The sequence below is a fragment of the Rhinoderma darwinii genome, chromosome 13 (assembly GCF_050947455.1).
Source record: "Rhinoderma darwinii isolate aRhiDar2 chromosome 13, aRhiDar2.hap1, whole genome shotgun sequence".
Taxonomy (NCBI): domain Eukaryota; kingdom Metazoa; phylum Chordata; class Amphibia; order Anura; family Rhinodermatidae; genus Rhinoderma; species Rhinoderma darwinii.
In genome coordinates this window covers 45,486,723-45,511,711 of record NC_134699.1, presented here as the reverse complement: position 1 = coordinate 45,511,711, position 24,989 = coordinate 45,486,723, and the positions used below count along the sequence as shown (strand labels likewise).

The 24,989-nt window shown below is 43.4% G+C and overlaps 1 protein-coding gene across 2 annotated transcripts in view; it reads left to right on the top strand.

The window, feature by feature from the left end:
* UNC13D (unc-13 homolog D) overlaps positions 1–24,989 on the top strand; it is a 114,043-nt gene continuing 89,054 nt past the window's right edge. For both annotated transcript variants that reach the window (XM_075846585.1, XM_075846584.1), the window contains exon 1: positions 1–56. The gene's annotated coding sequence lies outside the window, so the exon portion shown is untranslated. The remainder of the gene's footprint in view (positions 57–24,989) is intronic.

The window sequence follows — 24,989 nt, the reverse complement described above, 5'->3', positions numbered from 1 at the left end:
AAAGTCCACGTCAGTCTATAACCTGCAGTAAAGCCAAATTCCTCGCCAAATACCAGGTACTGTAAGTTTATTTTTATTTATTTTTTTTGCAGTATCAGGTAACATGTATATTTATTTTCCAGGAAGTGTAAAGATACAAGTAATGCCACCCGTCTCAATATGACTAGTTACACAACACACAAAATATAACATACATACATTTACACCGCGTGACTTGTTACTTGAGAAACGGAGTAAAGCATTATTGGGATTACAGTTGCAATGTATAAGATTAAGATATGAGCCTGGTACACAAGCATCAAATGACGGGAAGTCTTTATCTGCTGTGTTATGCCCTATCTTGTATCTGAACTTCGATAAAGAGATACTGTCAACAAATTGAGAGAAAAACAAAATGACCAGGGACCAACCATTATTGGGCTTAGTGAAAGCTAGGCAGGTGTCAATATCAATGACCCTCATTACCATAAGGCCCATGTGCAGTGTACAAAAAAGCACCACAATGTTGTAAAGTCTGTACTAGGAACCCCCACCATCACTTGATTTATAGTCTTATAGTACAGTGCTGCTGTTTTTTTTTTATGAGACAAAGAGGTTTTGGGGCACTCAGTACACCTTATAGGTATGCCCCAAGAACAGAAGATCAATTGAAAGGGCAAAGATTGAGCATGTTTACTGTATTCTATAGAAATGTTTCTCAACTTTTCTAAGCCCTTTTAAGTAAAAGGGAATGGGTCGCTAGAAATTATTATTATTATTTTTTTTCAGTTAAACAATTAGTATTTGAGTGATTACACATTGTTTTAATTTTTTCACAAGTCAGGAAATATTATAAATTAGATTCTAATTTATAACATTTCCATGTGCTGGGCACTAGAGGGAGCAGTTCCCAAAATTGCAGCATGGTCACTGTGGTAAAGCAACCTCATTGATTTATGCTGCAAATTTGGGATGGACGCACTCTCCTCTAGTGTCCTCACACAATCCCCCCTCCCTTCTTCTGGCTAGTGCCAGGAGAAGGAAGGGTTTGAATCATCAAACCTCCTACACTGTGTGCCGCCATATTCTGAGCGACTGCACAGTGTAGGAGGATTAGATACAGGGCTCAGCAGACAGTATCACACGAACATAATGCACACATCACATACACGAATATAAATTAAGTGCCGCCGCCGCCACCTCCACCTCCGCTGGTCTACGCTCCTATTCCTTGCACCTGAACATATGGCCGGGAGCCACGGCCGGAAGTCGTCATCTTACTGTCCGGCAGCGGCTTCCGGTACACATGAAAATGGCGCCGGATTTCGCTCTGCAAACGAGCTTCGTTTTGGTCTGTGTGGGAGCGGCGCATGTGCCGTTCCCACACAGACGGTGTACTCTTCTGAGAATGGAACGGCTCCTGTTCGCATTATCTATGGTGTTGTATGTGCCGTATTCCATCTCTGTATGTGTCATTAATCGACACATACAGAGATGAAAAAAAAAATGGCAGCCCCCATAGAGAAGTAAAAGTTTGAACACAGTAAAAATTAGAACGTGACAACACCAATAAATACAATTTTTGTTTATATTTTATTAAAAGCAATATAATAAAATAACATAAAAATCGTGACACCTTCCCTTTAAATACAGTGCACCCACAGATCTGATCATACATTGTTTTGCACCTATACTAAGCACATCATGAGGATACTGCAAGTACACCTTAGAGCAAAGGTCCCCAACCTTCTGTAGCTCGTGACCCACTTCTGAATATGACAGGTAGTGTTGAGCCATACCTCCCAACCGTCCCGAATTCCGGGCGGTGTCCCACTGTCCCAGGCGGCTGGGGTATGTCCCGCTGTCAACTGTATCTGCACTGTCAGGACGCAGATACAGTTGAACACAATTGTGAAGCAGGGAATCATCAGCTCCCTGCTCTAGAATTAGTTCAGAGCGGAGGAGCAGAGGGACCTCCTCTGCTTGCCGAGAACTCCCCGGCGCAGTGCTACTTCAAGCGCCGTGCTCGGCGAAGCCCTTGACATCACTGTCCATATATGAACGTTGAAGTCAGGGGCTGTCCGGCAGAGTCGGCAATGGGGATTCCGCTCAAGAAGTAGCCACTGATGTCACTGTCCATACATGGACATTGACATCAGGGCTCTCCTCTAGGAGCGAAATCCCCGGCCTATGCTCTGGCTGGGGATTCCGCTTCTAGATGGAGTCCCAATGGCACTATCTGCGGGGGGGGGGGGTGGCGCTATCTTCAAGGGGTGTGTGGCACTATCTACATGGACACTGTGGCACTATATAGGGGCACTACCTACATGGGCACTGTGTCACTATCTACAAGGGAACTGGCACTAGGGGGCATTATACTAAGAAGGGCAGCTAGGGGGCATTATACTGTATTGGGGCAGCTATGGTGCATTATGCAGCTATGGTGCATTATGCTGCATGGGGGCAGCTATGGGGCATTATGCTGTATGAGGGAATTTGCTTAGGCATTATACTGAATGGGGCATCTGTATGGGCATTATACTGTATGGGGGCATCTGTGTTGGCTTTATGCTGTATGGGTGCATCTATTGGGCAGTACACTAGATGGTAGCAGCTATGGGGGCATTATACTGCATGGTGGCAGCTATGGGGGCATTATACTGTGTGGTGGCAGCTATTTGGTATGCCGCGGTGTGGGGGCACTATGGGAGCATGATACTGCGTGGGCTGAATCGGGTGTGTATGGGTGGGGATTGGGAGGGAGGCTCAAAAGAAAAAAATTTGCCGCGACACATCGGTTGTCCCTCTTTGTGATACTTGAAAGTTGGGAGGTACGGTTGAGCCACACTGAATATTAAATGGAAATAGATCTCTGGGGGTTGTCTGATGAAGACAACACTTTCTGAATGGAAGCAGGCCAATCAGCTAATCGCTGTGGGTCTGGCTTCTATAACCTCCGGCAATTCGTTATCAACGGGGTAGGCCGTGTCTGACTGTACATTTGCAGCATGTAATATTATATTTCGGCCATTTATATGAATGACCGTCCGTGTAATGCATAGACGTGCTGGGACTGCCAAGTGGTTCTCCGCTCTGGCTCTTAGGGGAGCTATGGGGGGAATTATACTGTATGTGGCAGCTATGGAGGGCATTATACTGTATGGGGAGCATTATACTGTATGGGACAGCTATGGCGGGCATTATACTGTATGGGGGGCATTATACTGTATGGGACAGCCATGGAGTGCTTTATACTGTATGGAGGCATACTGTATGTGGCAGCTATGGGGGCATACTGTATGTGGCAGCTATGGGGGGCATTATACTGTATGGGACAGCTATGGTGGGCATTATACTGTATGGGTGTGTTAGACTGTATGTGGCAGCTATTATTTCAGTTACTTATATAGCGCCAACATATTACGTAGCTATGGGGGGCATTATACTGTATGGGACATTATAGTGTATGGGGCAGCTATGGGGGGCATTATACTGTATTGGGGAATTATACTGTATGGGATATTATTTTGTATGGCGCAGGTATGGGGGGCATTATACCGTATGTGGCAGATATGGGGGCATTATACTGTATGGGGCATTATATTGTATGGAGTGCATTATACTGTATAGGGGCATTATACTGTATGGGGCAGCTATGGGTGTCAATATACTATGGAGGGCATTATACTGTAAGGGCAGCTATGGGGGGCATTATACTGTGTGGAGGCATCTATGAGGGCATTATACTGTGTGTGGGCAGGTATGGGGGGCAATATACTATGTGGGCAGCTGTGTGGGCATTATACTGTGGGGTCAGCTATGGGGAGTATTATACTGCGGAGGCATCAATGGGGTCTGTCGGGCAAGGCGGCTGGGCATAGGCGTGCGCAGGGGTCTGGTGATGTTGAGAAGGGGTAGGGGGGCCCAAGCTGAATTCTTGCACCAGGGCCCATAAGCCTTTAGCTACAACCCTGTATCTGTATGTGTATATATTTCTGTGTGTGCATCTACTACATTATCTTTACTCCGAGTGATCGCTGTGTTATCAGTGGTGTTACATAGGACTGCAGGTAACACTACTACATTATCTGTACTCAGAGAGTTATCACTGTGTGTTATCAGTGGTGTTACATAGAACTGCAGGTAACACTACTACATTATCTGTACTCAGAGTTATCACTGTGTGTAGGGCTGGGCGATTTTGCAAAATAATAAAATCTAGATTTTTGTCAACCCTATGGACGATTTTTTATTTGATTCACGATTTTCTTATTTTTAGGAGTAATTAAGGAATTACTGTGCATGTAATTCCCTTATCTCAAAAAAATACCAAGACACAATTCTTTTACATAAGAGAATTGCAGGCGTAATTATCCAATAATATATATTGATTATCAGAATTGTCCCTTAGCTGCTACATGTGATCATGCTCACTTATAAAAGGAACAATGCTGATAATCATCATATATATATATATATTTCGCTCAGAGATTAAGAAGAGCAACTATGAGTACAGAGGAACGCCAGGAGCAACGAGATCCAATTCCCCAAACAAGGCGTCAAGAAGGCAAAACCCTGAAATAAGACAAGCCTGTAATGAACAACGTCGTTCCCAAACAGCACAATTCTAAATACTTATCATTCCTTTTGCTAGAAAATTTTCTATACTAGTTAGAAATTTATTTGATATAATTACAGCTCCAGAACCAAGCTCTGACAGATACGGCTCCAGAACCAAGCTGTACACATATACAGCCCCAGAACGAACCTGAGTACACATATACAGCACCAGAACCAAGCTCGATACATAAATACAGCACCAGAACCAAGTTCAGTTCATATATACAACTCCAGAGAAAAGCTCAGTACAAAATACAGCACCAGAACAAAGCTCAGTACATAAATACAGCACCAGAACAAAGCTCAGTACATAAATATAGCACCAGAACAAAGCTCAGTACATAAATACAGCACCAGAACCAAGCTCAGAACATAAATACAGCACCGGAACAAAGCTCAGTACAAAAATACAGCACCAGAAGAAAGCTCAGTACATAAATACAGCACCAGAACAAAGCTCAGTACATAGATACAGCACCAGAACGAAGTTCAGTACATAAATACAGCACCAGAACCAAGCTCAGTACATATATACTGCACCAGAACCCATCTCAGTATATATCCAAAAAAGAGACCGTGAAGCAGCACTTAAATAAAGTGAAAATGCCTTCATAGAGGAGGTGAAACGTTGTGGTTCCATGTTGGATGAATAAATTCACTTTATTTGAGTGCTGCTTCACGTTCTCTTTTTTGGATATTGTTAGGGATCTGCCAGGTACTACGTCTAGGTATACTCCTGGGATTAATCAATCCACACCTGAGGCCAGACCTGTTCGACTGACACCCTCTCCCACCAACCAGGGTGGCAGGCTCAGGAGTGGGAGAGCCTATCGCGGCCTGGTCAGTCGGAGTTAGCTCCGCCCCCTGTCCTTTATTACCTGCTGTGTTCTCCTCCTCAGTGCGTGTAATTCTTTTGGATTCCTGGCCCCACTGCTGCTTGCTCCAGCCTGCTTCTGCCGTGCTTCTGCCTTGCTGCTGTTCTGCTTAACCTGCTTTGCTTTGCCTCCGGCTTGCTTCCTCCCCCGTGCTCACTTGGGTATACTCCACCTTATCCTGGTCCTGACTACTCATTCACCGCTCCGTTTCCTCGCGGCGTTCCGTGGGCTACTGCCCCTTCCCTTGCGTGTTCCCTGTTTGTTTTCCCGTGCACTTAGACAGCGTAGGGACCGCCGCCCAGTTGTACCCCGTCGCCTAGGGCGGGTCGTTGCAAGTAGGCAGGGACAGGGCGGTGGGTAGATTAGGGCTCACTTTCCCTTCACCTCCTTCCTGCCATTACAGATATCTAACACATAAGGAGAGGTCACTCCTTTATTTTTGAAGCTTTGCACCAGCCTAGTCAGGCATTTGTTCACAGTGCTGCTCCAATCCTTTGCTTTTTTCATCTCTGTATATATATACTGCACCAGAACCAAGCTCAGTACATACATACTACACCAGAACCAATCTCCGTACATATATACTGCACCAGAACCAAGCTCAGTACATATATACTGCACCAGAACCAAGCTCAGTACATATATACAGCACCAGAACAAAGCTCAGTACATATATACATCATCAGAACCAAGTTCAGTACATAAATACAACACCAACACAAATACAGCTCAATTTAGTGCAACCCCTGCCATATAGGTTTGTATGGCGTAAAACGACAGCTCCCAGCATGGTCCGAACAATGGTAAGGATATGCTGGGAGTTGATGTTTCACAAAAAAAATGAAGCATACCAACTTTACATACTCATCTTGATCCTGTTCCCGCGCCGTCCTATGTCAATGCGGGCCAAATCACTTCTGAGCAGGTCTGCTGGGGCTGAACGATGCAAGTGACACAATGACGCCATCGTGCCGTTTGCATTGTTGAAAGCCGCTGATTGGCAGGGTAGAATGACTTGCCCCGCCAATCAGTGCCTTCCAATGATGGTAGCGGCGCGATGACATCAAAAGGCGCTGATTGGCGGGGCAAGTCCTTCTGCCCTGCCAATCATCGTCATTGTAAGGCGCTGAATTGTTGGGCATGGAACGTGCCTGGCCATTTATCGCTTATGCATGTAATTGTACCTGTGTTCTATAGACGCAGGTACAATTAGTGCAGGAGGGGGTGGCAGTGGCTAGTTTCAGTGGCGCTGCCACTCCCTTGCTTCATGGATGGCGATGATGCTCATCTCCTCTCATGGACTGTGCAGCCCTGAGTGTTAATTGCCAGCAATATTGTTCTGCTGTTGTGATTACAGCTGTGGAGCCACATGCAGGGGGCCTCAAGAGCCATATGTAGCTGTGGAGATGCTGGTTGGGGAACACTGGCCTTGAAACATGTTTTGTACCCCTTGGGTATACATACCACAGGTTAAGAAGCTGGACTCTAAAGCATATTTTCCTAGCATAGATTCATGCACAGCCCCAATGCCATAAAGAGGCCGGTAGTGAATGAGGGTACACCACCTCGCAGTAAATCCATGTTCTCTATTCTGTAGACTAGAGAACAATAGTATCATAGCCCCTCAGGACTTTTCATTTAATCAAAAGTGGTTCTAAGGGAAAACCATTTAGGAATAAAGAATAATCGTAATAGGGTTCGACGTATTGTGGAAGCAGAGAGTTCACTGAAGAATGTAAAGAGGTTCTAATAAACCAAGCACCGAAGCTGGCCATGATGCAAATTATTTATCTTCAGAAGTGTTAAAGTGTGTCAGCAAATTGGTTGGAAAAGTCCTATACGTTACTTCTTTTAATGTTCAGAGGAAGTCATCCTCTTCTTCTTCTGCCTAAAAGATCTATTGAGTCACCCGATTTCCCTAATGCATGGGTTTCTGGTATATTCTTGTTGTGTGTACTGAAAATTACGTTTTTAAACTAGTTCCCTATATATATATATATATATATATATATATATATATATATATAGATAAACAGATGGATCCAGCAGCACCGGTATAATGTGGGTGCAAGCCCAGGAGATTAGACCAAAATCCCAATCATATATAGAGCAAAAATAGGCAGCACTCTGTATGTGAAGGTGAAAAAAAGAGGGTACTTTAATGTCCCATAGGCAACGTTTCAGCTCCTTCCTCTGGAGCCTTTCTCAAGCTTGAGAAAGGCTCCAGAGGAAGGAGCTGAAACGTTGCCTATGGGACATTAAAGTACCCTCTTTTTTTCATCTTCACATACGGAGTGCTGCCTATTTTTGCTCTATATATATATATATATATATATATATACATATGTGTGTATATATATATGTATACACACACCCTGGGGGAGAACTTAGCTCACAGGATCGCCATCTCCAGGGTGAGATGGTTGGCACACATAGAAAGTTCACTCCAGCACGTTGGATAGGGATTTAAATCAGCCACAGCCAGCTTTATTGTCTTCAACACAGCAAGCAGTTTTACAACAAAACTGTACAAAACAAACCCTAGGCCGTCCAGCCTCTAACTAATACATTCAGTGTCCCTCACTAAGAGACGCTGAGCCTTGTGCCCAGTACCTCAAAACATACACAGCTTTCCCATACGTGGTGGTGACTCTCACAGGCTAGCATGCCTGTTTTGCCCAAACTGACAGTCCTGTGTGAACAGCACACACCTGAATTAAAGAGCCGCCTCAGGTGAAGCCTAACTAGGCTCATCAGACAGCCCAAGACACGGACTGTATGCAGTGGAAGCCGCCCTTCTCCTTCACACTCCAGTAAACAGGCCCTGTTCCGGGCTCTACACCCAAGCAACAGCAGAGAAAACCCTCTCTGCTGTACATGTTCCCTGGTTGCTTAAAACCTGACAGTTTCTGCCATAAACCTGCACTGTTACAATATCTATCTATCTATCTATCTATCTATCTATCTATCTATCTATCTATCTATCTATCTATCTATCTATCTATCTATCTATCTATCTATCTATCTATCTATCTATCTATCTATCATCTATCTATATATATATATTACACCTTACTAATTTACCTATACTCCTACCCCCAACATTTTGGATGGTCAAAGAAGCACACCTATGGTTCATAGTGGTAATATCCACTTTCTAATGCATATTTATACAATATAAATACAATAAAAAGATTTTAATTGCCATAATAATACAAAAATTATCTGAATCCAAATTGCATCAAATAATGAAATAATGTAAAATTAGGGGCAGAACATGCAGTTAGGAAACAGATAGTCACTTTATGGAGCAATACAATAAATGTATTACTACAAATCTGTTCTTCAGTTTGAAAGGGGACATTTAAGGGGCAAAGAGGGTATGTATGAGCAGATGTGCTTTTAGCCTATTTGCTGCCTGTGGCAAAAATTTACTGCACACTGCTCCAAACAGCAAAACAGACCTGCTTTGTGGTCTGATTGTCCAAGAGGCAACACATGATTGTGTACATGGCAAGTTCATTGTAAAGATGCGGTATGTGGAGACAGACATAATTTGTATAGAGCATTCCGCTGTGCTAGGGGCACCAATAGTAGTCTGCCACTATGACACATACCCCTTAAATAACCTTCTCCTGGTCCTGTCACAAGATATATTATACATATTATACCCATATATATATACGCACCGCAGGTCAATTTACGTGCAGAAATAATCTGAACCGTGTAGGGGAGATTTCTTGAAATCTCATTTACTTTGCTAGTACTGTATTACGCTGCGGGTTTGCTAAATGAAAATATGCGCGGAAAATCCACACGTAATGCGCAACGTGTGCATTCAGCCTTAGGATTAGCAGATAATTTGAAGGTGAAATTAGAGTCAGGTGTTTTCAATCAGTGGAACGACCATCCGGAGTGAGTGGGCGACTTGTTCTATTTAAAGAACTGGGATCTATCAAAGTCTGATCTTCAAAACACATGTCTATGGAACTGTATCATGGCTCGAAAAAATTAGGAGGACAGCAAAAGAAGAGTTGTTTATGCTCATCAGGCTGGAAAAGGCTACAAAACCATCTCTAAAGCGTTTGGACTCCCTCAATCCACAATCAGACAGATTGTGTACAAATGGAGGAAATGCAAGACCATTATATAATATAATAGTCCACGAGGTCACAAAGGTACCCAAGGTAACCTCTAATAAACTAAAGCCCTTTCTCACATTAGCTAATGTTCATGTGTCCACCACTAGGAGGACACTGAACAACAATGGTGTGCATGGCAGGATTGTAAGGAGCAAGCCGCTGCTCTCCCAAAAGAACATTGCTGCCCGTATGCAGTTTACTAAAGATCACCTGGATGTGTCAGAAGGCTATTGGCAGGGCCGACCTTAGGGGTGTGCGACCTGAGCGAGTGCACAGGGCGCTGCACCCTCCCAGCATGTAGGGGGCGCCACTGGGCTCTTCTCTGTCCTCTGCTTCTAGCTACAAACACGGAGTAAATAAGAGCTGAGGAGCAAGAGCAGAGGAGGAAGCTTTGCCCAGAGCCCGTCCTGCAAGAAGCCTGTGATCCTGTCAGCAAGGAGAGATGTTAAGTGTCTCTGTGTGTAGATGTGTGTGTATTCAGTATGTGTCTCTGTGTTTGTATGTGTATAAGCTACAGTGTGTGTGTGTGTGTGTGTGTATATATATATATATATATATATACATATATTTGTGTCTGCATGTGTTTGTCTCTTTGTAAAGGTGTGTGTTCAATATTATAGTAGAACAGATAAAATGAAGAGATCTGTCCTGCCCCCTATATTGCCTGCTGCCCCTTATATACTCTGCTGCCCCTTATATACTCTGCTGCCCCTATATACTCTGCTGCCCCTTATATACCCTGCTGCCCCTTATATACCCTACTGCCCCTTATATACCCTACTGCCCCTTATATACACTACTGACCCTTATGTACCATGCTGCCCCCTATGTACCCTGCTGCCCTAAAGGCAAACAGCACATTTTCATATATAGTAATCTATACAACTTTACCAAATTCATTACAATTAATTAATTAATCAATCTTCCTGGACTGGAATACCTGTTGTCACGATGCGGGGTGTAGACCCACTGGGCCGTACCGTGTAGCGGGATGGCAGCTCGCCAAACAGATATGGTACTGAGTCTATAGTCCAGAAAAGGGTACCTGAGGCAATGTAGGCAGAAGCAAGGCAGGCTCGGCTGGGACCAGGCGGCAGGTAGACGTCAAACGTAGTGCAGTAGAACAGGCGTGGAGAAGCAGCAAAATACGACAACAGTTCAGCACGGCAGTATACCAGGATGGTGCTGATAGCACGGGAAAAAGGATACAGGATACAGGCACGGGGAACACTGGGAAGCTGGAAGACACTTAGGAGACCATTTGCAAGACAGACTAAGGGAAACAACAACAATGCTCAGGCGAGGATAAGAAGGGCGGTGACCCTCTTATAGTCCAGGAATTCAAACGTTGATGACCGGAAGTGAGTGCCGGCACATCACAGGGGGACGACGCAGCACAGCAGCAGAACGTCCATGGCCGTGGTCGTCGAGGAGTAAGTTAGAACGACAGACAATGGCCATAGACGTTACACCTGTTCAGAGATGCCAGAAGTTGGTAGACTCCATGCAACACAGATGTCAAGCAGTTCTCAGAAAAAATGGTTATGCCACTAAATATTAGTTCAGAAAACGTGAAATTTGAAACATTTTTTCAGTTTATACATTACATTTTTGAGGTTTTAAAGAAAAATGCCGGAACTGCTATTTTTTTTGAATAGCCTAATATTCATTTTTCTTTAGGCCTCATGCAGACGGCTGTGCCCGTAATCACGGTCCGCGATCACACGCACTGGTGGGCGCAGACAGCCACCAACATTTTCGACCCGTGCGCCCATATAAAGTATGGGAGCACGGCCCGTAAACAGCAACAGACATGTCCTATCTTTTGCAGAGGCTTTCTACAGCCCGGACACCTTCCCGCAAATATACAGGAAGGTGTCCGTGGTCAATCATTTACGGTCGTATGCATGGGGCCTTACTTTCTGTAAAGGATTAGCACAAACTGGATACACTGTTTATTGTTTTGGTTTGGAAATGAATGTGTAGTATTTCCAGTGCATTTGCATTTAGGCAAACTAAAGTTATTATAATGATTTTGCGCTTTATTTGCTTTTTTAAACTCGCTGCTATTTTTTTTTTTAACACTACTGCACATTTTTCCTAAAGCCCCACTAATCAGTCCTCACATGTCACAACTGGCTACAGTAATATTAAACCTATTGTGTAATGACATCAACAACATGCAATATCCTTTGAGTTGTAGAGTCGCTTTTACTTCTCAGTTAGTCAGTGTTCTGTAAGTTCTCTTATCTTTCCTTCATCAATTATCTTGACACTTAAAAGAGGCATGAAGAACAATTGTTTATCCTTTATTTTAGCCAGTGTCGTTCAGACTTTTGTATTTGCAACCCCTGAAGATAAAACGATTGTGATTTTGGCTATATGAAAAAGTGTTGAAGGCGTCTCACTATCAGGGCCGGCCTTTGGAGTGTGTGACCTGTGCCATCGTACAGGGAACATAACTTCAGCAGGTGGAAGGGGGTGCTGTGATGGCTCCCATCTCCTGCTTGTGTTTGTGAAGTGCCCAGGCCCGAAGTGACTGCTTGTGTTTGTGAAGCGACTCTGCAGCTGACTTTCCGCCCGGGTGCTCCTTCTCTTCTCAGTGGCGTAACTACCACTGTAGCAGCCATAGCAACTACTAGCCCATGCTCGGTGGCGCTGCTAACAGCCGATATGTCTGCTGCAGTGGTGGCGACCCTACATTCAGTAGTATCTGCGACATCAGGACGCAGATACCATTGAATCCCATGGCAAAGCAGGGAGGTATCGGAGGGGCACTACAGGGGGCAATATATGGTGTGTGACACTTAGGGCATATTTTAGTGTGTGGGGGCATTATACTGTGTGGGAGCACTATAAAGGGCATTGTACTGCGTGAGGGGGACTAAAAAGTGCATTATACTGTGAGGGGGCATATTACTTTTTTATGGGGCATTTTTTTTATGATGTGGGCCACTGAAAGAAAATTTTGCATGGGGCGCCATCTATCCTAAGCCCAGCTCTGCTCACTATACTGTCTGTAAAGATGAGAACATCACCAAAGTATCTGATGTAAAAACTGACTGGACGATAATTAGATGTGTCACACATAGCCAGGGCCGCATCTACCATGAGGCGAGTAGAGCCTCAAGCGGCACCCTGCAGAGTCTCAAAGGGAGCAGCATTACAGACCTGCTGGCCTAGGTTCCCTCCACTTATCACCTGCTGAAAGATGTGCTGCCTCCTTAAAAACATCTCTCAGGTACCACACTAATAACCCCCCCCCCCCCCCCCCACTGGCCCCACTCTCATGTCCTTACAATAGCAGAGCTATTGTAATACGATCCTGCTCAGTGTCGGGACGGAGAGGGAGGGAAGAAGGGTTTCTGCACTGCACTGTTGCCGGCATGAAGAGGCTGAGGGGAAGTCCCGCCATTGAATCACCACCTCTTCTACTGATTTCCTCTGGAGTCTCCCTGCACAGCAAGAGAAGATCCATATAAGCAGCAGCCTGCACAAAAGGTAAATATAATGTATGTATGTACTGTATGTGTAATGTATGTGTGATGTATGTCTGTACTGTATGTATAATGCATGTATGTATAATGTATGTATGCATGTACTGTATGTGTAATGAATGTATGTGTAATGAATGTATGTACTCAGGACCGCACCGTCCATGTGGCGAGGTGAGTCTCTCTCCTCATGTGGCGACCTGCTGCCTCTCTGAGAGGGCGACGGTGCCACTGAAGCCATCTGTCACCACCCCCTCTTGCACTATAATTATATCAGCTTGTATAGGATGCAGATACGATTACTAGCGCTGGCAGTGCAGGGAACATTAGTTCCCTGCCCTGCCATTCAGCGATATTTCAATGAGTCAGGTGGCACGATGACGTCATCACGCCGCTTGCGTCATTGAAAGGCGCTGAATGGCATGGCAAGGAACTAATGTGCCCTGCCAGCGTTAATGGCCACTTGCCACTTCCACTTGCGTTGTTCAGCTCCAGCAGACCTGGTCAGAGGAGAGCTGGCCTTTGTTGCTAGTGGATGGCGCGGGAACGGGATAAGGGGAGTATGTTTCTTTTTTTGTTTCGTTTTTTAGTTAATAGTGTGAGTGGCATTATCAACAGGGGGCTCTATATACAGGGGGCATTATGGGGGCAATATCTACAGGGGGCACTATCTACAGCTGTATGCTAATTACTCTATAAAGAGTCATGTGGCGGTGCCGCTATCCTGAACATTCACACAGTCCTGACTACAAACCCACCTTTCCATGCTTCATTGACAACTTCCTGGCTGTACTACATCACTACCAGTCTCCTCCAACTTTTTCGGATGCGTCATTGCATGTGTATGTACCGTGCAGCGAGATGTTTTCTGCCCGACTTCATTTCTGCACTGCACATGCCAGGGGAGTACAAGGCAATGGCACAGCCGCAGGAGTTCAAGGAGGCTGGTAGTGATGTAGAACAGCCTTGGGGATGTCAATTAAGAACTGGGGGGACGCCATTTTAATTTTTCACATCTGGCAGCAGAAAAGCAGGAGTAATTTTTGTGGGGTATGAAGATCCATTCATTGACCAAGACCAATTGAAATATAAACACCAAGAACAATTTACAACACACCACAACTAGAATCTGCATAAACTATAACTTCGTAAAAACTTTACTTTATTAATGTTTGTACTTTTTTTGCCTTACATTTTTTCCCTCTACATTTGTATCTAAAGCTAAATTCAGAATCCTGCTGGTTTCCAATTAACATACTGCAGTACATTGTGGGAGTTCAAATGACAGATTTAGAACCTAGCTTTAATACCTGACTAAGCCTGTTTTGGCCAATTTTTTTCAAATCTGACGTGTCATTTTCAGTGGTAATAACTTTGGAATGCTTTTTATTTTTTCAAGCGATTTATGAGATTTTCTCGTAACACATTGTACTTTAAGTTAGTGGTAAAATTTGGTCGATACATTCAGTATTTATTTATGAAAGACACCAAAATTTGGAGAAAATTAGCAAAAATGTATATTTTTATAAATGTAACTGTATCTGCATGTAATACAGATACAGAAACCACACAAAATAGTTACTAGTTAACATTTACCATATGTCTACTTTATGTTTGCATCGTTTTTTTAACATCCTTTTATTTTTCTAGTACGTTACAAGGCTTAGAACTTTAGCAGCAATTTCCCACATTTTCAAGAAGTACACTAAAAAATAGTGTAGTATCGGGTTAGCCAGAAACAATATGCAATTTTAAATACTTTTGTGTCAAAAAAGTATTGTAAGTATGATACCTTTTATTGGCTAATGAGAAAAATTATATATGCAAGCTTTCAGAGCACACGGGCTCCTTCTACAGGCAAGTTTACAAATGAATGACTTAGGGTCTGTTCTCATCACCATTGCCCTTTTTTTGAAGCGTTCTGTGTCACAACAGTGACAAACGGAAACCTTTATTAATGTTTCCATCACCATTGATATCAATGGTGATGCAAATGGAAGACTAGGTTTTCGTTTGCCTTCACGTTGAGGGGTTAACCCGACGGAAACCTCAGATTGAACCCCTCAAAGGAAGGGCAACATTGATGTGAACAGGCCCTAAGTCATTCATTTGTAAACTTGCCTAAAGAAGGAGCCTGTGTGCTCTGAAAGCTTGCATATATAATTTTTCTCGTTAGCCAATAAAAGGTATCATACCTACTATACTTGTGTCTTTTTTGACACAAAAGTATTTAAAATTGCATATTGTTTCTGGCGAACACGATATTACACTATTTTTTTCCGTCACCATTGATATTAACGGTGATGCAAACGGAAGCTTAGGATTCCGTTTGCCTTTCCGTTGAAGGGTTAACCCGACGGAAACCTCCGACGGAATCCCTCAGCGGAAAGGAACAGTGATGTGAACACAGCCTAAGAAAAAAGCACAACATTTAAGTTTTTACGCAAAGACAATTAGTACATGAGGTGATACATCGTTAAGATAAGCCGGGGCAATAAAACTGAGGTTATAGAGGTTCCTAGAGTGCTTTAGGTTTATTCTATGCATAACACTGACTATCAGCTGTCTGTCACCATGTCTTTTAAAATGGTGTCAGAAAAACACCATGACGTAACTGTACTTCTCGCCTGACACGCCAACGTCCATCTGTTCGATGAAGCAGAAAACGTGACTCATCAGCTTTTTTTCCGATGCACCTTTGTTAGCATAGGATCTGTGACCATCCGTCTTCTTCGGAGCCCCATATGCAGTAGGGTTCACTGAACCGTTGTTTTAGACCAATGTCTGGTAGCCCCCTCGTTGATTGTCACGGTGAGCTGCTCCACTGTAGTGTGTCGTTCGGCTTTCGCGCACCTTCGTAGCTGACGTTCACCACTCGCATCAATGGCACGTGGTGCTCCACAATTTCCACGTCGGTTATTCCCAATGGTGCCATTTGTCCACTCACGATACATTTTCACCAAAGCAGCACACGTTCACAAACTGCGCTGTTTGACAAATACTGCCACCCTATGCCCGAAAGCCAATAATCATCCCTTTATGCAACTCTGATAAATCGCCCCTTTTACCCACGTCAACAACGAGTGATATGTGTTCAGGCAGCCTATCGCACACCTTATATACCCACCAAGCCAGCCCACGACATATCACTTCCTTCATGGGCTACGCACTGCCGACGTCGAAGGTAGGAGGTGGCTATAATAATGTGACTCGACTGTGTATAATGTTACTACATTGGGACTTTTTAAAGACAATGCCGTTTCCTATAGTGCTGGTGCTGTTAGAAGGTCATATCTGCTTAACTGACTATTTACTTCTGTTATTTGGTAAAACCATACGTGTGTGTACCTCAATATGCTTCCAATTTCATATAAAGAAATTACATTTGTGCCATGTTCCATCAGACGACATATCACAGAGTTATTCTCCCCCCAAAGCATTGCTTCTAGGAGAGAATATCTCCATTACACGCTGCCAGATGGACGCACCATATGGCAACATAAGGATTGCCCATAGCTTCGTAGTACAGAGCTACATCTACTCCTGGGAAATGTAACTATCTCAGGACAAAACGTGTTGCAAATTTACCAATATCATGGGACTCCTCTCCAAATTTAGTTGCACAACTTTTTTCCCCTTTGCTTCATGTCTTTTATTTGGTGTTTTTTTTCTATAAAATGTGAACAATTATCTTATTAAAAAACTTTTGAGTGAATTCTTAACTGCAGAAATAATCCATGTAGTTGCCTATAGAAAACAACAGTGTTGCAGTCGCACTTGCATCACACATATTTGCAACTTAATGCATTCTTGTGGCTTGTGTCTGTCCGGCAACAATCCTCATCTAACCCCAGCCACTAACTGAGTTTTGTTTTTTTGTTTTTTTTTATATCAATTGGTTGACTATGAGGGTTTAAGGCAGTAGATCTAGGGGAATTCCTCCTCCCCCATTATGTTTCTCAGTCTGATATGTCATGCACATACTGCTTCACTTCCTCACTGCTGATAAACTTGTGGTTTCCTCTTTGAAACTGTAGAATGATGAGAGACACCAGAGGAGTGAGGACCAGAACAGCCCGAAATAAGACAGTTGTGGGCACCAAGTATGTGGCCATCATGGAGGGTGGTGGTGTGCACTTGTTCTGAGTGGGTCAAGAAAATCTAGTACTCTGTATTATACTCTATATTATACTATATATAACTTATATGTGTAGTGTAGTGTGAAGGTGATAATACTTATCACAGCAGCGACAGTACGCAGTAAAGCTGTTTTATGAGTAACAGCTACACAGTTACAAGCAACTGGTTAAACTGGTTATTTGGGCAGGACTGGGCCCAGTAGTAGAGTCTTACAATATTTGAGGATTACATATGGATTCCCTAGACATCGCTAGTGATGATTTACCACCTGGAAATAAAGGTTCACAGGTAAGTAACAATCAAATAAATGTTTTTGTACCTTCATTGCTTCCATTATTGCTCATTTTTTATTCTCCGTGTACAATTATATAATAATTTTATTGCACTTCTCATAAAGGGTGCATCTACTATAGAGGCATTTGCTTTGACTGTTATGGCTCCCTGCAGAGGGTGGTTAACAGCTCAGGTTGACCCTATCCTTCTAAAGCTGGCCAAACACATTAGATGGGAATCAGAAAACCCCACAACAGCCTCTGACTGTTCTCCAATGGTTAATGTCTGGGAAGGGGTAATCAACATGATATAATGAATTTCAACATGCCCCATCCTTTGTTCCCAACATGCATGTTGGGTCTATATCAACATGCATATTTTGGGAAATGTGATCTTTGCATTCGTGGGAGGAGAACATTTGAATCAAGATTATACTAGGCTTTACACTTACATGGAGTGGGAAGGACATGATTAAATCAAGTGCTGAGCTCTCCTGTCCCAGGATAGTTTATCTGCACCCAGTAGAACTGCTTTGTATCTTTTTGTTTTGGGTCTTTCTGCATTCTCTGAATGACCCTTAGATTGTTACCCTCTCTAGACATTCCTGTTATTGTTCATCAATGCAAATAATAAAGATAAGAGAAAATTATCTAAGGCTTGGTTCACATCTGCGCTAGGGTCCCGTTCCGACGTTCTGTCGGAGCTTTCCGTCGGAACGGGACCCTGACTGACACAAACGGAACAACTGAGACAAACGGAAACCATTTGCACCGGATCCGTCACCATTGAAATCAATGGTGATGGAAACGAAAACCTTTGGTTTCCGTTTGTGTCAGTCAGGGTCCCGCTCCGACAGAACATCGGAACGGGACCCTAGCACAGATGTTCACGAAGCCTTAGCACTCTGCTAAGGGCTGCAAGCAGGGGCTGCCCTCAGGAATTTCTAGGCCCCGTAAAGCCAAGGAGTCTGGTCCCTTATTACCGGGGTAAGGGGGGTTGGAATTTTCAACAGAAAGTGGCAAGGGCAGGAGTGAGAAGCAAATTGGAAAGGGCTCTGTGGAGGGTCAGATTGGAGACAGTAGGTGAGCAGGGGCGCTGTCAAGGGCAAAAGATGGAGAGACTAGGTGCCAGGGCTCTGTGGGGGGGATGAAGAGGGCTGGAAGAACAGAAAGTGGCAGGGGCAGGCCAGTGGGGGACAAAACCTGACAGTGGATTTGTGGAGAGGAAGGGAGGACACATTTGTGGTGCTCTGTGGGGGCGTAGTGTGGGCAATAACCAAAAAAATCATTGCACTGAAGCTGTTACCTGGGCAGAGCACAGTCACTCACTAAGATCCAGTTCAGGCTGCTGCTTCTGTCTCCTGCAGGCTCTACGATCTGCCACCTCATGCCTGGATGAAGTCTCTGCCTTCTCCTGACACACACAGCACACATGTTACCTGCAACCAGAACAGATGCCGAAATTAAAAAGAAGACCCCAGAATACACCTAAACTAATTAAGACCTACAACCAGTTCTCTAGAAAAAATAAAGACCCCTAACCAGACCCTTTAATTAATTTAGACCCCCGACCAGACGCCTTAATTAATTGGGGCTCAAGACCAAACCCCAAATTTATTTAGACCCCAGACAAGACCCCTAAATTAATTTAGACTGCATACCAGACCCCCTAATTTATTCATAGCCCAAACCAGACACCCTATATCATTCAGACCCCAGACCTGACCCCTATGTATTTACCACTTCTGCGTCCTGTCCAAAGCTTCGCTGTCACCCTCCGCATGTTGCTTTGTAACTTTGAGCAGTGCCCCAATGAGAACATGCCCTGGGACCGGTGCATACAAGGTCCTGACGCTAGCATCATACAGTGTCAGGACCTTGTATGCAGCTTCCAGAACTAGTGAGCAAGGTCCTAGCGATAATTACCTTGGAGAAATGAATGGGCCCCATTTCATTGCGGGACCTTTCAAGTATATACCGCTAGGGCCCTGCTCAAAGTTACTGAGAAATGTGTGGTGATGGGTGGCAATGACGGCAGACGGGCCCTGTTTTTTTTTCTCTTTACTTTGAGGCTGGGCCTTTGAATGCAGTACTAGCCGTATGGCCCTGACGGTCGTCCCGATTGCAAGTAGGAGTACTTTACTAGATATCTTCTTGCTCACTGTTTCAACATTTGCTTTCACTCCACGCAAAATGTCTACAATACTCTTTCTTGAGAAACAGAATGTACAGAAATTCATATGTAAATGTTTCTGAAGGTTCTCGGAACTGGGGATACTTGCGATAAATTAATAATCATGGGGGCAGACATTTTTTTTAACTTCCTGTTAGTTATCACTTTAAAGAACACTACAGTTACTTTGTTACCAGCCTGAAATGGCAACAGTTTTAAAATAAATATATATATCCCGTCTTCCTCTTTCTCTCTTGCCACCTCTTGCTTCACTTGTTCACTGATGCTGGTTCTCTTTACTCCTGATATTTTCTGTAAAAAATATACTTACCAACCTTTTATTTACAAAGGGACAAACCATTATAAGGGATTCTGTGCTATAAACTCTATACTAACCTATTCTGAAGTTTGTACATAAATATTAAAGAAGTATTCCAGTTATAACAAATTATTATCTATCCACTGGATAGGTAATGATTGTAGGATCGGTGTCAGGTTGAGGCTGGGTTCACACACAGTGTAAAAACTGTGGATTTTCCACGAGGGATGGAAAATCTGCAGCATAATACTGTAGCAGCAGAGTAGATGATATTTGAACAAATATGGAAAAAATGCTCAGAAAATGACCTGCGGTGCCTTTGTTTTCAATCCGTAGCATCTCAATTGTATTTGCATAATTGCTGTTTCTTTGCTGCGGGTTTCCCCCATTGAATTCAATGGGAGGTTAAACTCGCAACAGATTCCTCAGCAAAAATCTCAACTCAGAAAAAATATTTTTTTTAGACACCCAGAATTATGTGCTTCTTCGTCCAGGCTGGCCTACTGGGATGATGTTTCACAGGCTGCAGCGGTCACATGGGATGAAACGTCATTCCAGGAGGCCGGGCTGCAGGACGGCAGAAAGGCGCGTCGCCATGGCTACGAGTAAGTATTAAACTTTTTACGTGGAGATTTCCGCAGCTGACATTTTGGCCAAAAAACTGCACCACGATTTGGTGGGGTTTTTCGACCAGAATTCCTAGCCGTGATCGGTGTGGTTTGCGGTGTGTTGTTACGCAGCATATCCACCCTGTGTGAAAAAACCCTTACAGTGGTCAGTATTTTCCATCAGTGCCATAGACTTTGAATAGAGAGGCAGGGCGCATGCTTGACGGCCGCTACATTCAACTCCTTCTGGCAAGCAGTCTTGGGGGCACATGGAACCAACTTCTGGCAATCGGTGTGTGTCCAAGCGTTCAAACTCCACCGATCTAACAGCTATCACCTAATTTGTTATTACCGGAATACTCCTTCAAACCCTTACATCAGTCACTGTCTCCAGTGGGGACGCACAGTCAAATTTTTCTGTCTTACTCCCTATTTTCTATACAAATAATAATGGTCACCAGAGTATAACTTGAAGTGTCAATCAGGGGGCTAGAAAGGGTGAGCACTACCCCAGAACTCTTAAAGGGAATGTCTTATCCATTTAATTATAGTTTATTAATTAGATGTGAATATGTAGATAGAAATTGTGGTGCAGATGTACTAATGTGTCTACAACTCGAATGTGTCGTAAATTGCACCAAAATTGCATTGCATCAGTTTAAAAAAGGAGAGTGGTTTAACTGAAAAGGGGCCGTGGTATAGGATGCACCAAAAACTGGCACAAAATGCTAATGCAAGCTAAGCCAAATGAAGGTGGTACTAAACAGAGAAAACTGTCTAGTAGGTCAAGTAAGATGCGCCAAATTTATCATGCAGCATTCACCTTGGTGATAAATTTGGTGCATTTTCTGACTGCCTTGGCTTCTTTCTATAATTTATTGAGGGAGCTGGGTTGGTTGGACCCTTGAAGTACTAAAAACCTGACTAAACAATAGTTCTCTTAGATTACTCTTTACTTAGCACTACACTTTAGTTAATGCTAAAATGTTGGATAGCGTGAGATCTGTCTCCTAAGAAACGAGGTGTCTTTCTGACCACTCTCCTGTACCTTTAGCGATAGCGGATTTAGATATGTAGTCTTCAAGCCCTTGGAGAACCAATGCTCAGTTGTTAAATTCTCTCAATACAAACTAACGAGAAAATATATATTTTTTAATTCAATAAGGGGTCAGCTATTAATACAATTTTATGGGATTGTCTGAAGGTATTCTTGCGCTGCATTTTTTAAATTACTCTGTTAGAATTAAAGAGGCCTTGGAAACATATCGCATGATGGTAAAGCTAGAGTTGACTCACTCGAGGATAGGTATATAAACAATAAATTGGAAGCACATGAAGGAGAATTGTTAAAAGCACAGGATCATTATTGTAGCGTCCATGGCCACGGGCCGTCGGGTTTACTCACCTCCCGACGCCCGCAGCCATGGACCCCATCTTCTTCCTAGGAGACTCGCTCGTCACTGTCAAATGCCTTAACTGCGGCCAAAGACAGTATCGAATGGGATCTAACCCCTGACCCCAGATCCTGAAGGTTCGATAATAATCTTCGAAGATTACCTCAGACATTTTTTCCTGGCATAAAGTCAATCTGATTTTCATTAATTAATGACAAAATTACTAAGGAGAGACGATCGGCCAATTTTTTAGCCAACAACTTTGCATCACAATTGATCAAAGAAATAGGTCGATACAATTCAACCAATTCAGGGTCCTCCCCCGGTTTTAAGAGCAAAGTAATAACTGCCTCTGTCCAAGACAGAGGTGGAATTCCAGCTTCAAAAGCATGATTATATGTATCCAGGGCCGCCATCAGGGCAGTACTACTGGTACTGCTGCCAGGGGCCCAGCCATATGGCTGAAAAAAGGGGCCGTCCAACTGACGGCACACCCCCAACCCCTATTTTTTTGTTCTAGGAAATTATCTAAGCTTTTTTTAAAGCCATCTACTGTCCCTGCTGTGACATCTCCTGCGGTAGACTATTCCATAGATTCACAGTTCCCACAGTAAAGAAGGCTTATCGCCTCCGCAGATGGAACCTTTTTTTCTCCAGACGGAGGGAGTGCCCCCTTGTTTTTTTTAGGGGGTTTTACATGGTTTTCACTATATTTTTTGTATGTGCCATTCATATATTTATATAAGTTAATCATGTCCCCCCTTATGCCCCATGCACACGAATTTATTTTTTCCAGTCCGTAAATACTGGTGTAAATACCGGTCCTTTGTCACCCGTATTCCACCAGAGTTTACGGACCCGTGCCCGTAAATATGGATCCGTTGTCACCCGTATTCCACCCATATTTACGGACCCGTTTTCTCTGCTATATTGCACTGCACTAATCGCAGTCCAGGGTGCTGAAAGAGTTACTGCCGATCACTGCAGCCCCTTCTCTCTATCCCGCACTGATCGTTTAACTCTTTCAGCATCCTGGACAGTGAGTATCCCCTGACGTTGCCTAGCAACGCTCTCGTAATTACGGGGGCACACACGTAGCCACCCGTAATTACGGTAGAGCCCCATAGACTTCTATGGGCCTGCCCGTGCTGTAATTACAGCCTGAAATAGGACTTGTTCTATATTTTTCAACGGCCCGGGCACCTTCCCGTAAGCAAACGGAAATGTACCCGTCGCCAATAGAAGTCTATGGGCCCGTAATTACGGGCGTTTTTATGTTTGTGTGCATGGGGTCTTAGTCGTCTTTTTTCAAGGCTAAATAGGTTTAATTCTTTTAATATTTCCTCATAACTTAGATTCTCCATGCCCCTTATTAGTTTCGTTGCTCTTCTTTGTATTTTTTCCAACTCCAGGGCATCCTTTCTATGAACTGGAGCCCAGAACTGAACTGGATATTCTAGATGAGGCCGCACTAATGCTTTGTAAAGTGGTAATATCATATCCCTCTCCCACGAGTCCATGCCTCTTTTAATACACGACAATATCTTGCTGGCCTTTGAAGCAGCTGATTGACATTGAATGCTGTTATTTAGTTTATGATCTACAAGTACACCCAGATCCTTCTCAACAAGCAACTCTCCCAGTGTAGCTCCCCCTAGGACATATGATGCATGCAGATTGTTGGTACCCAGATGCATAACTTTACATTTATCTACATTAAACTTCATTTGCCAAGTGAATGCCCAAACACTCAGTGTGTCCAAACCAGCTTGCAATTTAAGAACATCTTCCATAGACTGAACATACATAGCTACGTGTCATCTGCAAAAATAGAAATAGTGCTATTAATCCCATCCTCTATATCATTAATAAATAAGTTGAATAATAGTGGTCCCAGCACAGAACCCTGGGGTCACCACTTATAACCGGGGAGCATTCAGAGTAGGAATCATTGACCACAACACTCTGGATACGGTCCTTGAGCCAATTCTCAATCCAATTACAAACTATACTTTCTAAACCTATAGTCCTTAATTTACCCATTAGACATCTATGAGGGACATTGTCAAATGCCTTTGCAAAGTCCAAAAACACTATATCCACAGCGGCCCCTCTGTCTAGGCTTCTGCTCACCTCTTCATAAAAACAAATCAGGTTAGTTTGACAACTTCTGTCCTTAGTAAAAACCGTGCTGGCTGTCACTTATAACAATATTTTTTGTCACATACTCCTGTATAGTTTCTCAATAGCCCCTCAAAATTTTTCCCACGATTGATGTTAAGATTACTGGTCTATAGTTACCCGAGCAAGACCTAGACTCCTCTTTGAAAATCGGCACCACATTTGCCCTGTGCCAGTCCATTGGTACTATACCAGTCATTAGAGAATCTCTAAATATTATGAAGAGGGGGACAGAAATAACTGAACTAAGTTAGGGTGTAACCCATCTGGTCCCGGGGGCCTTGTGTACATTTATTTTTTTTAACTTAGCTTGGACCATATCTACATTCATCCAATTCAGTATATTCAGTATATTAACTGATGTATTAACAGCACTGGCACTGGCTACATCAGCTGCTCTTTCTTCTGTTGTATATACAGAGCTAAAGAACCTATTTAGTAACTCTGCCTTCTCTTGATCCCCTGTGATCAACTCCTACATGTTCAGACCTTGGCATGGAATGTCGTTCCGATCCAGATTTTGTTTATAATACTTATTGTTTTTTTAAGTCAGATATGTCTCTGCTAAACATAGCACCACTGGGCCATAATTCTTTTTTTTTTTTTTTTTTTGCAATTATTTTTATTATAATTTTCAAATAAACAACAAATGTTACATAAAGTGCTTCATATACAAGTATATATCAAAGCTTCAAAGTAGTCCATCTTGCACGCAAAACTTTTAACAGAGAACCAGAAACAAGGAGAGGTACAGGGGGGAAGGTTAGGAGGGAAGGGAAATTGCTGATATCT